Source organism: Sinocyclocheilus anshuiensis, unplaced genomic scaffold (genome assembly GCF_001515605.1).
Source record: "Sinocyclocheilus anshuiensis isolate Anshui unplaced genomic scaffold, SAMN03320099.WGS_v1.1 scaffold300, whole genome shotgun sequence".
Taxonomy (NCBI): domain Eukaryota; kingdom Metazoa; phylum Chordata; class Actinopteri; order Cypriniformes; family Cyprinidae; genus Sinocyclocheilus; species Sinocyclocheilus anshuiensis.
In genome coordinates this window covers 2640788-2651679 of record NW_015557379.1, presented here as the reverse complement: position 1 = coordinate 2651679, position 10892 = coordinate 2640788, and positions in this window count along the sequence as shown.

Here is a 10892-nt window from a genome sequence, read left to right as displayed (position 1 = left end):
ATATTTTGAGCACTCAATTGAAAATGTACACATAACGTATCAATCGTACTTACAGGTTGTGGTTCGGAGACACTTGTTGGTCCAAATAAAAAAGGTACGGACTTATCTTTCATAGACAAGCATTTAGCGAATCCCACGTTAAAACTTTCCAAGATTAGAGAAGCTGTAACGGAAGAGGTCTGACGCAACAGGTTAGTATATATAAAATAGGTTTATTTGGTCACAGAGAGTACTGGGGTAGGGTTCAGAGGATGTGATGGTGAGGGAATAGTTCGAAGGATATGATGAGTGGGGTAATCCAGGTCTTTGGCTTTACAGGAGCTGGAATGCAGGCAGGAGGAGCACACACCTCAGCGACCCGTGAACTAGGAGGAACAGGAGACACTTGGAGACCAGGAGACACTAGGAGGACCACAGGAGGTAAGTAATGCAGGAAGTATTCAAATGGAAGTAGTAGCAAAGTCATTGAGACCTCTACGTGTTTACGAGACCAGACAATGAGGGTGTCTGAGGTGTGTGCTTTTATGCAGGCTGGTCAATGAGGTGCTTGATTAGTGACAGGTGCTGGTGCTCAGAACTCAGGTGAGAGGGATCGTTGTGATTGGGTGGTGGTGGAGCCTGGCCGATCTGTTACAGAAGCAGTCCTCTGTAAAATTTACGTTTAAGTTACGTTTAGGTTTGAGTCATAATTTTGTCATCTCATACATATTGATGACTTCTCATAAGACCAGAGTAAACAGTCATCATTGATGTGTAAATGTGGCAGTCATATGCATTCAAATGTGTGTGCGCAGTTTTTATTTTTTTAATGAAGTGCAATGAACTAAATTAACTCCTCATGGTGTGGTCCAACATTTCAACAGGAGTCACTTTCTCATATAAGATACCAAAAAGAGATATATGCTGTGTTCTGGCATTCCTAAGCAGATTGTCTCGGATTTAGAGTGCCACTGTAATGACTGTAATCTGCCATTGATACGAAATATAAAACGGTCATAGTGATAGCCAATCTTCACCTCTTGCTTTGTCTCCATACCGACTGAGAGCTCTCCAGACGTAATCTGCCAGCGCCTGCTTCTGAAAAATGCCCCAGTAGGGTCTCTGTAGGCCTCGCGTCGCATGGAACGTTTGAAATTGGTTTCTGTTCATTGGAAACTGAGCAATTTACGCTGCTTGGTCCTCTGCCCCTCTGAGAAATTGTACTAATTTCACGCCTTTCCTGAGTGAGTCAGTGTCTTTCCTCAACATGCATCAACATAACTGTTCTCCATTACACAAGCACTTAAAGAGACAAGATTCTGAGTGTACAGGAGTGAATTATAGGTGAGAAAGAAATAATAAGGCTCTTTGCCGCTCGATCCCACAGCATTTCTCAACATGTCTCTGTGATCTTGATCTAATCTGCAGTGACTGTCACATGGAGACACTCTTACTGGTCTCAGGGAGAACACCGAGATCATTTTAAAGAAACCTTCAGTAGCTGCCTGATGTGTTTAATGAAAGGAGGTTGTGTTTGAAATGGCACTATGTGCTGCTGGGTTATTTACATTAGTAAGCTGCATGCTTCTGAAACATAGGTCATATTTGATGAAATCAGAACATCTAAGAATCAACTAGCCCCCACCAAATGACCCTTGTAAATGTTTTTAGGATTGAATACATAGATTTTTGAGCACAAGTCTACACTTAAAAGGATAGTTCATCCAAAAATAATCATTTGCTCACCTTCAAGTTGTTCTGCTGAACACAAAAGAAGATATGATTTTTATTCAGCAAGATGCAATACATTGATCATAAGTGGCACTAAAAATGTTACATTGTTCCAGAAAATTATACTTCAAATAAATGTTGTTTGTGAACTTTCTATTTCTATTTATGTAAAATATTAAGTAGCAAATTTTTTTAACATTGATAATGTTAAGAAATGTTTATTGAGCAGCAAATCAGCATATTAGAATGATTTCTAAACGATCATGTGCACTTGGGCAAAGTTACTTTTAAAAGTAATGCATTACAATATTCCATTAAAAAGTAACTTTTGCGTTACTTTTTATGGAAAGTAATGCATTACATTACTTTTGCATTACTTTTTGTAAACCTTCGGCTGAAGGAAGTGCCTCTGCTTCTGTACCTCACTCCCAATTTCTCTCTACACGGGCAGGAGTTACTTTACTAGTTCCTTGAAAAAGTAATCTGATTATATAAGTTGCATTACTTGTAGTGCATCACCCCCAACCCTGATCATGTGACACTATAGACTGGAGTAATGCTGCTGAAAATTCAGCTTTGCATCACAGGAAGAAATTACATTTTAAAATATATTAAAATAGAAAGTAGCTATTTAAATTGTAACAATATTTCTTTATATTTGTCTGTGTGTGTGTGTGTGTGTGTGTGTTTTATCAAATAAATGAAGCCTTAAAAACTTTTAAAAAATCGCACAGACCCGAAACTGGTACGAATATGCAATTTTTTGCAGTTATTTCTACTTATGCACTTGGCTTTTATTTGACCTAAATTTAATATATCTAATCTCTCTGGACTTCTGCAAGTTCTTCAAAGACCTGAGAGACTGAGTATGTCTCAGAAGGATATGATGATGGATAACCATCCATCAAAATGTAAATATTCATTACTCACCTGGCACAGAAGACTGTTACCATGACAGCACAGGGATGTGGGCTCTCCAAAAGCTAGTCTTGACAGCCTTGAAAGCCCACAAGTACTAACGCCAAATGAGAGATGTCAAGTGGGTACAGAATATTACACAAAGCCACCAGGTTGGCAGGGCAGATCCAGTGAAAGTTTGTATAATGTGCATTCACCAACCTTGTTCAAATGCAATGGCCCATCTTTAAAGGGGTCATATGATGTTGCTAGAAAGAACATTATTTTGTGCGCCCCTTACCATATTGTGATGCCGTGTCCTGGCGCGACGAGACAAAAGCATTAAAACCCATTATAAACGAGGCATTTGTTGCATCCAGTGGGTACATAATTACAAATTAGAATGACTTATACTGTCTTTTTTTCGTGTTGCATTGCATCGCGCCGCGTAAAAACCATGTCTGCATTTGTGATCGGAGAGGTGACAAACAACAAACACTACTCTACACTGCTCAAAACTCGCGTTTGAATCATCAGTGGCAAATCCTTAAAATTAAAACGTACTTACAGTCTGTGAGTCAGAACAGCCGGCATTGTAGTCTACTCTACCAGGATCAGGAAACAGTCCTCCATAAAATGTGCTGCACACATCTGAATATTTGGGTTGAACTGTTCTGGAACAGTGTTGTAAATACAATTTAACCACTGATTTCTAGTCATGTCCTCTTTTGGAAGGCCAAACAAAGTAGTTTCACACGGCGGGCCTGTGTGAGCGGTATGGAAGGCCAAACAAAGTAGTTTTGCTTTCACAATGAAACACACAGAACACAAACATACACGGCATGGCGGCAGCAACAATACTATAGCGAGAATAAAAGTTACGCCTTCTCTCTTTCCGTGAACATTTGGGCGGCGTCATGCAAATCTTCCCACATCGTGATGTAGACATGTGGGGGCGTGTTTGAACGAGCCATTTTAGGTATGCGTAAGAATATCTCTTTGGATTTGAGACTTTAGTCTTTGCAAATTTACAGATCTTCTTTATGCACCAAGAGCTTGTAACACTTCAAAGAGAAAGGAAAAATTTGAATCGCATCATATGACCCCTTTAACTTGAGATTCTTGCACACTAAAGCTGAAAGAAAGAGGCTTTTTATCACACAAAATGCACTGCTAAATGATCAAAACCTGTGAACCTGAAGGCATTTATGCAAACCCCAGTTACTGTACCAATAGTCATGTCTCAAGGGCTCTTCCAATACTGTAGGTGGTTTTGCTGTGCAGCCCACCATTAATATGCTTTGAGCTAGCATAGGAACATTTGTTTTTAATGATTACTCCTGACATTATCAACAAAGCTTATTCTCGTACAGTTTTATTTAACAAGGTTTGATTTAAAAATAAACTAGGTTATTTGATTTGCCAGTATTTTAGTTTCTTTGAAACATGTTTAGAGTTTTTTTGTTAAATTTGCTACTAAAAAATTAGTACATTTTGCTTTGTTTTCTGTCTGTGAAATAATCCATATGTATTCATTTTGGATGAGCAGAAATTCTGATCAGAAAAGCTGTGTCTGAAATCGCATACCTAGTAGTCGAATTTCTCCAGGTCTTAAAAACTCTTAACTCGACCTTCCACAAATTAAGGCCTTAAAAGGTGTTAAACTGGAGATGAAAGTCAAACAGTAAGTCATAGCATTAAACATTGCATGCACTGAAAAAAAAAGAAAGAAAAAAAAAATGAAAATTTCCTTTCCCTTTTCTTGAATTAAGCTGATTTTTCTGAGCCGACTGACAGATATTTGTGCTTGTTTTAATCATAAACTCTTCATGAAGATAAATTTCTCATAAAACAAGACTTCTTATCTTATGTCATTTTACTTCTCAAGTAAATGTTTCTTAATTTAAAAATCTTTAGACATTTGCACTGGAAAACAAGGCTATTGTTTTCTTGTTTTATGACATACTAGTCTTTTCACATACTGTTTTTTGACAACTAGTAGGCACTATTTGGATGCAGGGAAAGGGGTTTCTTCTGTATTTTTGTATGACCATTCATGGAAATCATATTTCAATATTTCAAGTTACTGTTTTCTCATTACTGCATTGTGTGTGAGGTTTTGACATCAAACGAGTGCTCAACTTTGATTCAGACTGTTTTGTGTGACTTTCTATGAAGACTTTGACCAGCTGTGGGTCTCTGTTCAGCATGTTATCTTCCTCAAAGCTCCTTTAGACTCCTTTCAAATACAGAAACTAAATGAAACAAGACATTTAAAGTGACAAATGGAAAGCCAACTGCATACATACAAAAAACACAAGCGCATGGGGATACCCTGACTATGGTCTGAAAGAAAAAAGAGTGAGGAGATAAATGAAAGCAAAGAGGCTGTCAGAGGATGAGACGAGTGTTGTTTGGTTGTGCTTCAGGGTTTACCACACAGAAGACAAACTAGTGTTGTAGTATATAGGAATAAGAACATACAAACAAATCACTATTTTGACTGATTTTTTTTTTTTTTACTCATTTGGTTTTGCATCATTCTTTAGCTGATTGAAGCTGATTTGTGTATTTTTTTCAAGCATCTTGAGACTTTGTGATTATTGTTGCAAATATGAACACATTTTATGATGTTGATCTCTTCTGAAACTCTAGGAGACACATTTTTATCTTGCAATTGAGATATTACAGAGATCCAGTTTTTGATTTTATTTTCTTTCCTACAGGCTATATTTGCTGAGTTTATGATGTAGACATCTGCTGTGATTATTGCATAAACACCTGCACAGGGACAAGTCTCTGATATCACTGTTTGACCACTGGCTCCTCATATTAAATAATATATCTGTGCTCTCTCAGTCCTCCCAAATCAAAATAAGATCCAGCCAATAAGTGTAGCTAGGAGTCTTTAATTTGGAGATGATTTAATCGGTCCCGGAGATTTCCATTCCCACTGTGTCTTGTAATCGCGCCATGAATTTGTTTAGTGAAGTTTAGCGAAGCCCAATTGAAAGTTTACAGATTTTGATGTAGGCTATAGACCAAGTGCTACTTCAGAACTACTTTATACGTTTGTTGGATGCAGCAGCTGTCTTGAAAAGTAAGTGAATAAATTTTAATGCAGAGGTCAATAATTAGCAAACTGGGCAGTGAGTCTGGACAGTAAATAATTTCTTATAAATTATTATTACCCCCCCCCTCTTTTAAAAGAGGTGCTTTTAAAAGACCGATAATCAGGAATACAAAAATAAAAATGAGATAATTCAGGGCTGCCAACAACCTGACCCAATTTTATTTAATAAGGAAATTAAAACCATTTTTTTTTTTTTTTTTTTTACAAAAGGACTGATTGCCTCCTTTAAACATTATTTCATTATCCAATAATGAATGAATTAACTAGCTCTTAAATTCAGAACACACTAAAAGGTAGATGTTTATTGATTGTAATATTTTGAAGCTGTCCTTCTTGGCCAAAAAAAACACTAGATACTTTAGACAATGTACGTTCTCTCTCTCTCTCTCTCTCTCTCTCTCTCTCTCTCTCGCTCTGACACACACACACACACACACACACACACACACACACACACACACACACACTCTCTCTCTGCTGTGATCTCTCAATGTGTTCTTATTTCTGAAAGAAAAAAAGAGAAAGAAAGAAAAAGAAAGAGAAAGTAAGACAGAAAGAAAGAGAAAGAAAATAAGAAAGAAAGAGAAAGAGAAAGAAAGAAAGAGAACGTAAGAAAGAGCAAAGAAAGAAAGAAAGAAAGAAAGAAAGAGAAAGTAAGAAAGAGAAAGAAAGAAAGAGGAAAAAATAATTTTGAAAAAACTTTATTTACAAGTGACAATACAAACAATAGTTATAAGGAGAACACCATATTTCCTTCAAAAACAGTACACAATGCTCCTTGACTGCACCAAATCAAAACTTGAAATCAATCAACACTCTTGATTTTACTAATGTTAAGAAACAGTCAACAACACTTTGACAGGACTTTTTCTCAATTCTGTTTTTCCTACTGATATAAATTGCAAATGTAGCTTCACCCAAAATGAAATTCAGTAGTTGAGAAGTGAATCTCATCTTATGTCTGTACCTAAAACCCAAAATAAATGTCTCTGCAGAAAATAACTCATCAAAACAATTAAAAAGACCATTTAAAACCACGAATAAAGGTTCCAACCTGAAACACTGCACAAAAACATGAAACACTGTTTCTCTTTCGGAGCAGAAAGGACATGTAGAACAAACTTCTGGGTTTAAAATAGAAATAAAAGAGTTCACTGCAATAATACCATGAAGTACTCGCCACTGTATGTCCCCTATCCTTTTAGATAAAGGCGGCTTATACAAGGATCTCCACTCAGGTTTTACAGTTTCGTCTAAGCCAAAAAAAGATCGCCATGGTGTATCAAATTTGTTCTCAAGACTTTTCTTGTTAAAAGCAATAACACAAGCACTATACAAAGTTTTACCTTTAGCTGACAATAAATCAAACCATAAAGATTTCCCAGGTTTAAAAAAAAAAAACCTGTACACCCCTCTAAATTAGGTAGCAGCTTTAACCAAGGAAAGTAATCCTGCGCATTGGGGGTACTTTCCCCAGAATGATACATTCGTTCCTCTTCAGCTGTAAGTGCTGCTTTTAATTTACACAAAAAGATGGAAACAATACGAACAGATTTGATGCCCAAGTGCTGGGATGTTGCCTCAGCATTCTCCAAATTTGGGCCAAACAAAGTTAGCATCTGTCCCAAAGTTGTAATTCCAGATTTTTGAAGTGCAGAACTGAGTCCCTGTAAATTGTAACTGTCAGATACATCCAGACGGGCTCCAAGTATCAAAGGCTCCTCCAGAAGCCAATAGAGAGAACATGAGCTTTCAACCTTTTGAATATGAAACAAACGCCACAGTTTAAAAAGATTCCTGTAGAAAGATGACATCTTAGACAGGTCCATTTTCAAAGGGTCCAGCAGAAAAAGTTGTTTATCCAACCCAAAGCCCGCGTAGTTTTGCAGTAGAGTGCAGGCAACAGCTCTCCAACTAAAACCCGATGCACCCTCAAAAAGTCTTTGTAAAAACTGTAACCGAAAGGCAGCAGTTCTACTTTGTTAGTGTATTAGTCCTTGTCCTCCTTCATCCTTAGGCAGGTATAAAATGCTCTGTTGCACCCAGTGCAAATTGTCCCAGAAGAAATCCACAAGAATAGCTTGAATTTGAGCTAACAGATGAACTGGAGGGTCCACACAGGCCAGCCTGTGCCATAAGGAGGATGCCACCAAATTGTTAACAACAAGAGTACGTCCCCTTTAGGACATGTTTGGAATCAGCCATCTCCATTTTTCAAGGCAGCCCTTTATTTTTTCAAGAACCCCTTCCCAGTTTTTCTGCTGGGTCAGACCATCACCTAAAAACACTCCTAAATATTTAATACCTCCTTTTCCCCAAAACAACCCATCAGGAAGGTTCGGTTTACCACCGGCCCACTGACCAACTAATAATGTTTAACATTTTGTCCAGTTAATTCTGGCAGAAGACACAAACATAAATTTTTGAATTAGTTTAAGCAAAACTTGTATATTATTTTGCCCACTGACAACAACCATGACATCATCAGCATAAGCTGACAGACGAATATTATTTTTACAATTAGGTAAAAATAAACCATGTACATTAATCTTAACTGATGCAACAAAGGTTCAATGGCCAAAGAGTATAACATTCCGGACAAGGAACACCCCTGTCTTATGCCCCTATGAACCTGAAAGGGAGCACATAAGCTGCCATTTATCTTTAGTACACTCTCAACTTCACAATAGAGCATTTTAATCATATCTATACATTTTTGGCAAAAACCAAAAGCTGACAGAGTTCTCCACAAATATGTGTGTTCAACTCGATCAAATGCCTTTTCCTGGTCAAGTGAGATCAGACCAAAATCCAAATAACACAAATTTGACACTTCTAAAATATCCCGAATTAAAGAGATGTTATCAAAAATGGATCTACCCGGAACACAGTAGGTCTAGTCCAGATGGATGACAAGGACCATTACTCCAGCCAATCTGTTGGCCAACATTTTGGAAAACAACTTATAATCACTGCAGAGAAGTGAGACGGGACGCCAGCATTTAATATCAGTGAGATCTCCCTTCTTTGGAATGAGAGTGATTATCGCTCTTCGGCAACTCAACGGGAGCCTGCCCTCCGACAAACTGCCATTAAGTACCTGAAGCAGATCTACTCCCAACTCCGCCCAAAAAGATTTTAAAAAATCAACTGGGAGACCATCAACTCCGGGAGCTCTCCCAGACTCCATACCTTGGAGGGCCTTATGCAACTCTCCCAAACTCAGAGGGCTAGAAATAGCAGCATTTCCCTCCTTGGACATCTGGGGTAAGGCGTCAAAGAAAACATTTTCCTCCCAGCACTCTAAATTAAGAAATAATTTCTGTAAATGTTCTGATAAAAAACAACAGCTCTTCTTCGGATGTCAACGGGGTCTATCAATAACACCCCATCCTCAGAACGCAATGCCTGAATAAGGCGTCTTTGGCCATTCTTTTTCTCAAGGCTAAAAAAGTATTTTGATGGTGCATCCATTTGATCAATACTTTGAAATCTTGACTGGACCAGTGCCCCCTGTGTTTTATGTCCTAGTAGATCAGCTAACTGTCATTTTTTCTTCAAACAGACATCTAGATAATAATGGTCTCCAGTAGAATCAGCAAACTGCATACCTTGGAGGGCCTTATGCAACTCTCCCAAACTCAGAGGGCTAGAAATAGCAGCATTTCCCTCCTCGGACATCTGGGGTAAGGCGTCAAAGAAAACATTTTCCTCCCAGCACTCTAAATTAAGAAATAATTTCTGTAAATGTTCTGATAAAAAACAACAGCTCTTCTTCGGATGTCAACGGGGTCTATCAATAACACCCCATCCTCAGAACGCAATGCCTGAATAAGGCGTCTTTGGCCATTCTTTTTCTCAAGGCTAAAAAAGTATTTTGATGGTGCATCCATTTGATCAATACTTTGAAATCTTGACTGGACCAGTGCCCCCTGTGTTTTATGTCCTAGTAGATCAGCTAACTGTACTTTTTTCTTCAAACAGACATCGAGATACTAATGGTCTCCAGTAGAATCAGCTAACTGCTGACAGTTATTTATATCAGTTTCCAAGCTCTTCAAAGATTTTTCAAAGAGGAAAAAAGAAAGAAAGAGAACGAAAGAAAGAAAGAAGGAAAGAAAGAAAGAAAGAAAGAAGGAAAGAAAGAGAAAGAAAGAGGAAAAAAGAGAAAGAAATAAAGTGAAAGAAAGAGAAAAAAAAGAAAGAAAAAGAAAAAAGAGAAAGAAAACGTAAACGTAAACGTAAACGAAAAAAGATAAAGAAAACATTTTATAACATTAAGAAGTAATAATAAAAAAAAAATAATAATAATTTAAAAAATGAAAATTGATGGGTCTCGTGGGAACCAAACAATTTCAAGCAGGGCTCCAGACTGCGACTATTTTTTTTGGTACGCATTTGCGACCAAAAATATTAATTTGCCAGTTAAGTTTTTGCTGAGGTCGCCAGTGGCGACTATATATATTTACATGTTATAACTGTTTTGCGATCACATCTTTTGTTATGTTCACGTATTAAACTGAGACGATGCGCATCAAAATTTTAGTGGAAAAAAAGAGTTTCAAACCGTCCTCATCTCTGCCGCACAGCAGCATTGACGCACACAGTCTGCTAAACGCAGCTCAGTTACAGCGCGAGAGACATCGAAGTGATGGAGACGTGCGAGTAAAAGTGCACAAAGCAGTGTCTGTTTCGTGCACAACTTGGACAAGCTACAACAGGTAAAGCTGTCAGCTCTGTGGATATTGGCAATATCGTTAACAATTCTCGTTTATAATCATTACTAATATGGCTTCTTCTTATCAAGGTCTATGCTGTGTTCTTTTAATGCGTGGACTTCATATTATTTGAAGCGCACTTGCCGTCCAGTAATCGCAAAAAGCTTTGTGCTTTGTTACTTTTTAATAAACAAAGTACCAGCTTTAAAATTATTCCAAATTCATACCGAAATTCAAAAAAATAAATACAGCTTTTTGGCGCTCTTTAATGCGGCAGGCGCGATCGCTTTAGCGCCTCAGTTCAAGCGGCAAGTGAACCCATTTAATCTTTCTCTTTACTACTATAGTACATAATGAACATAAATTAACATCAAAAGATACGCTACTTTATAAGAGAGCCTACAGTACAACTTACTGAAATGTCTCATGTAAAA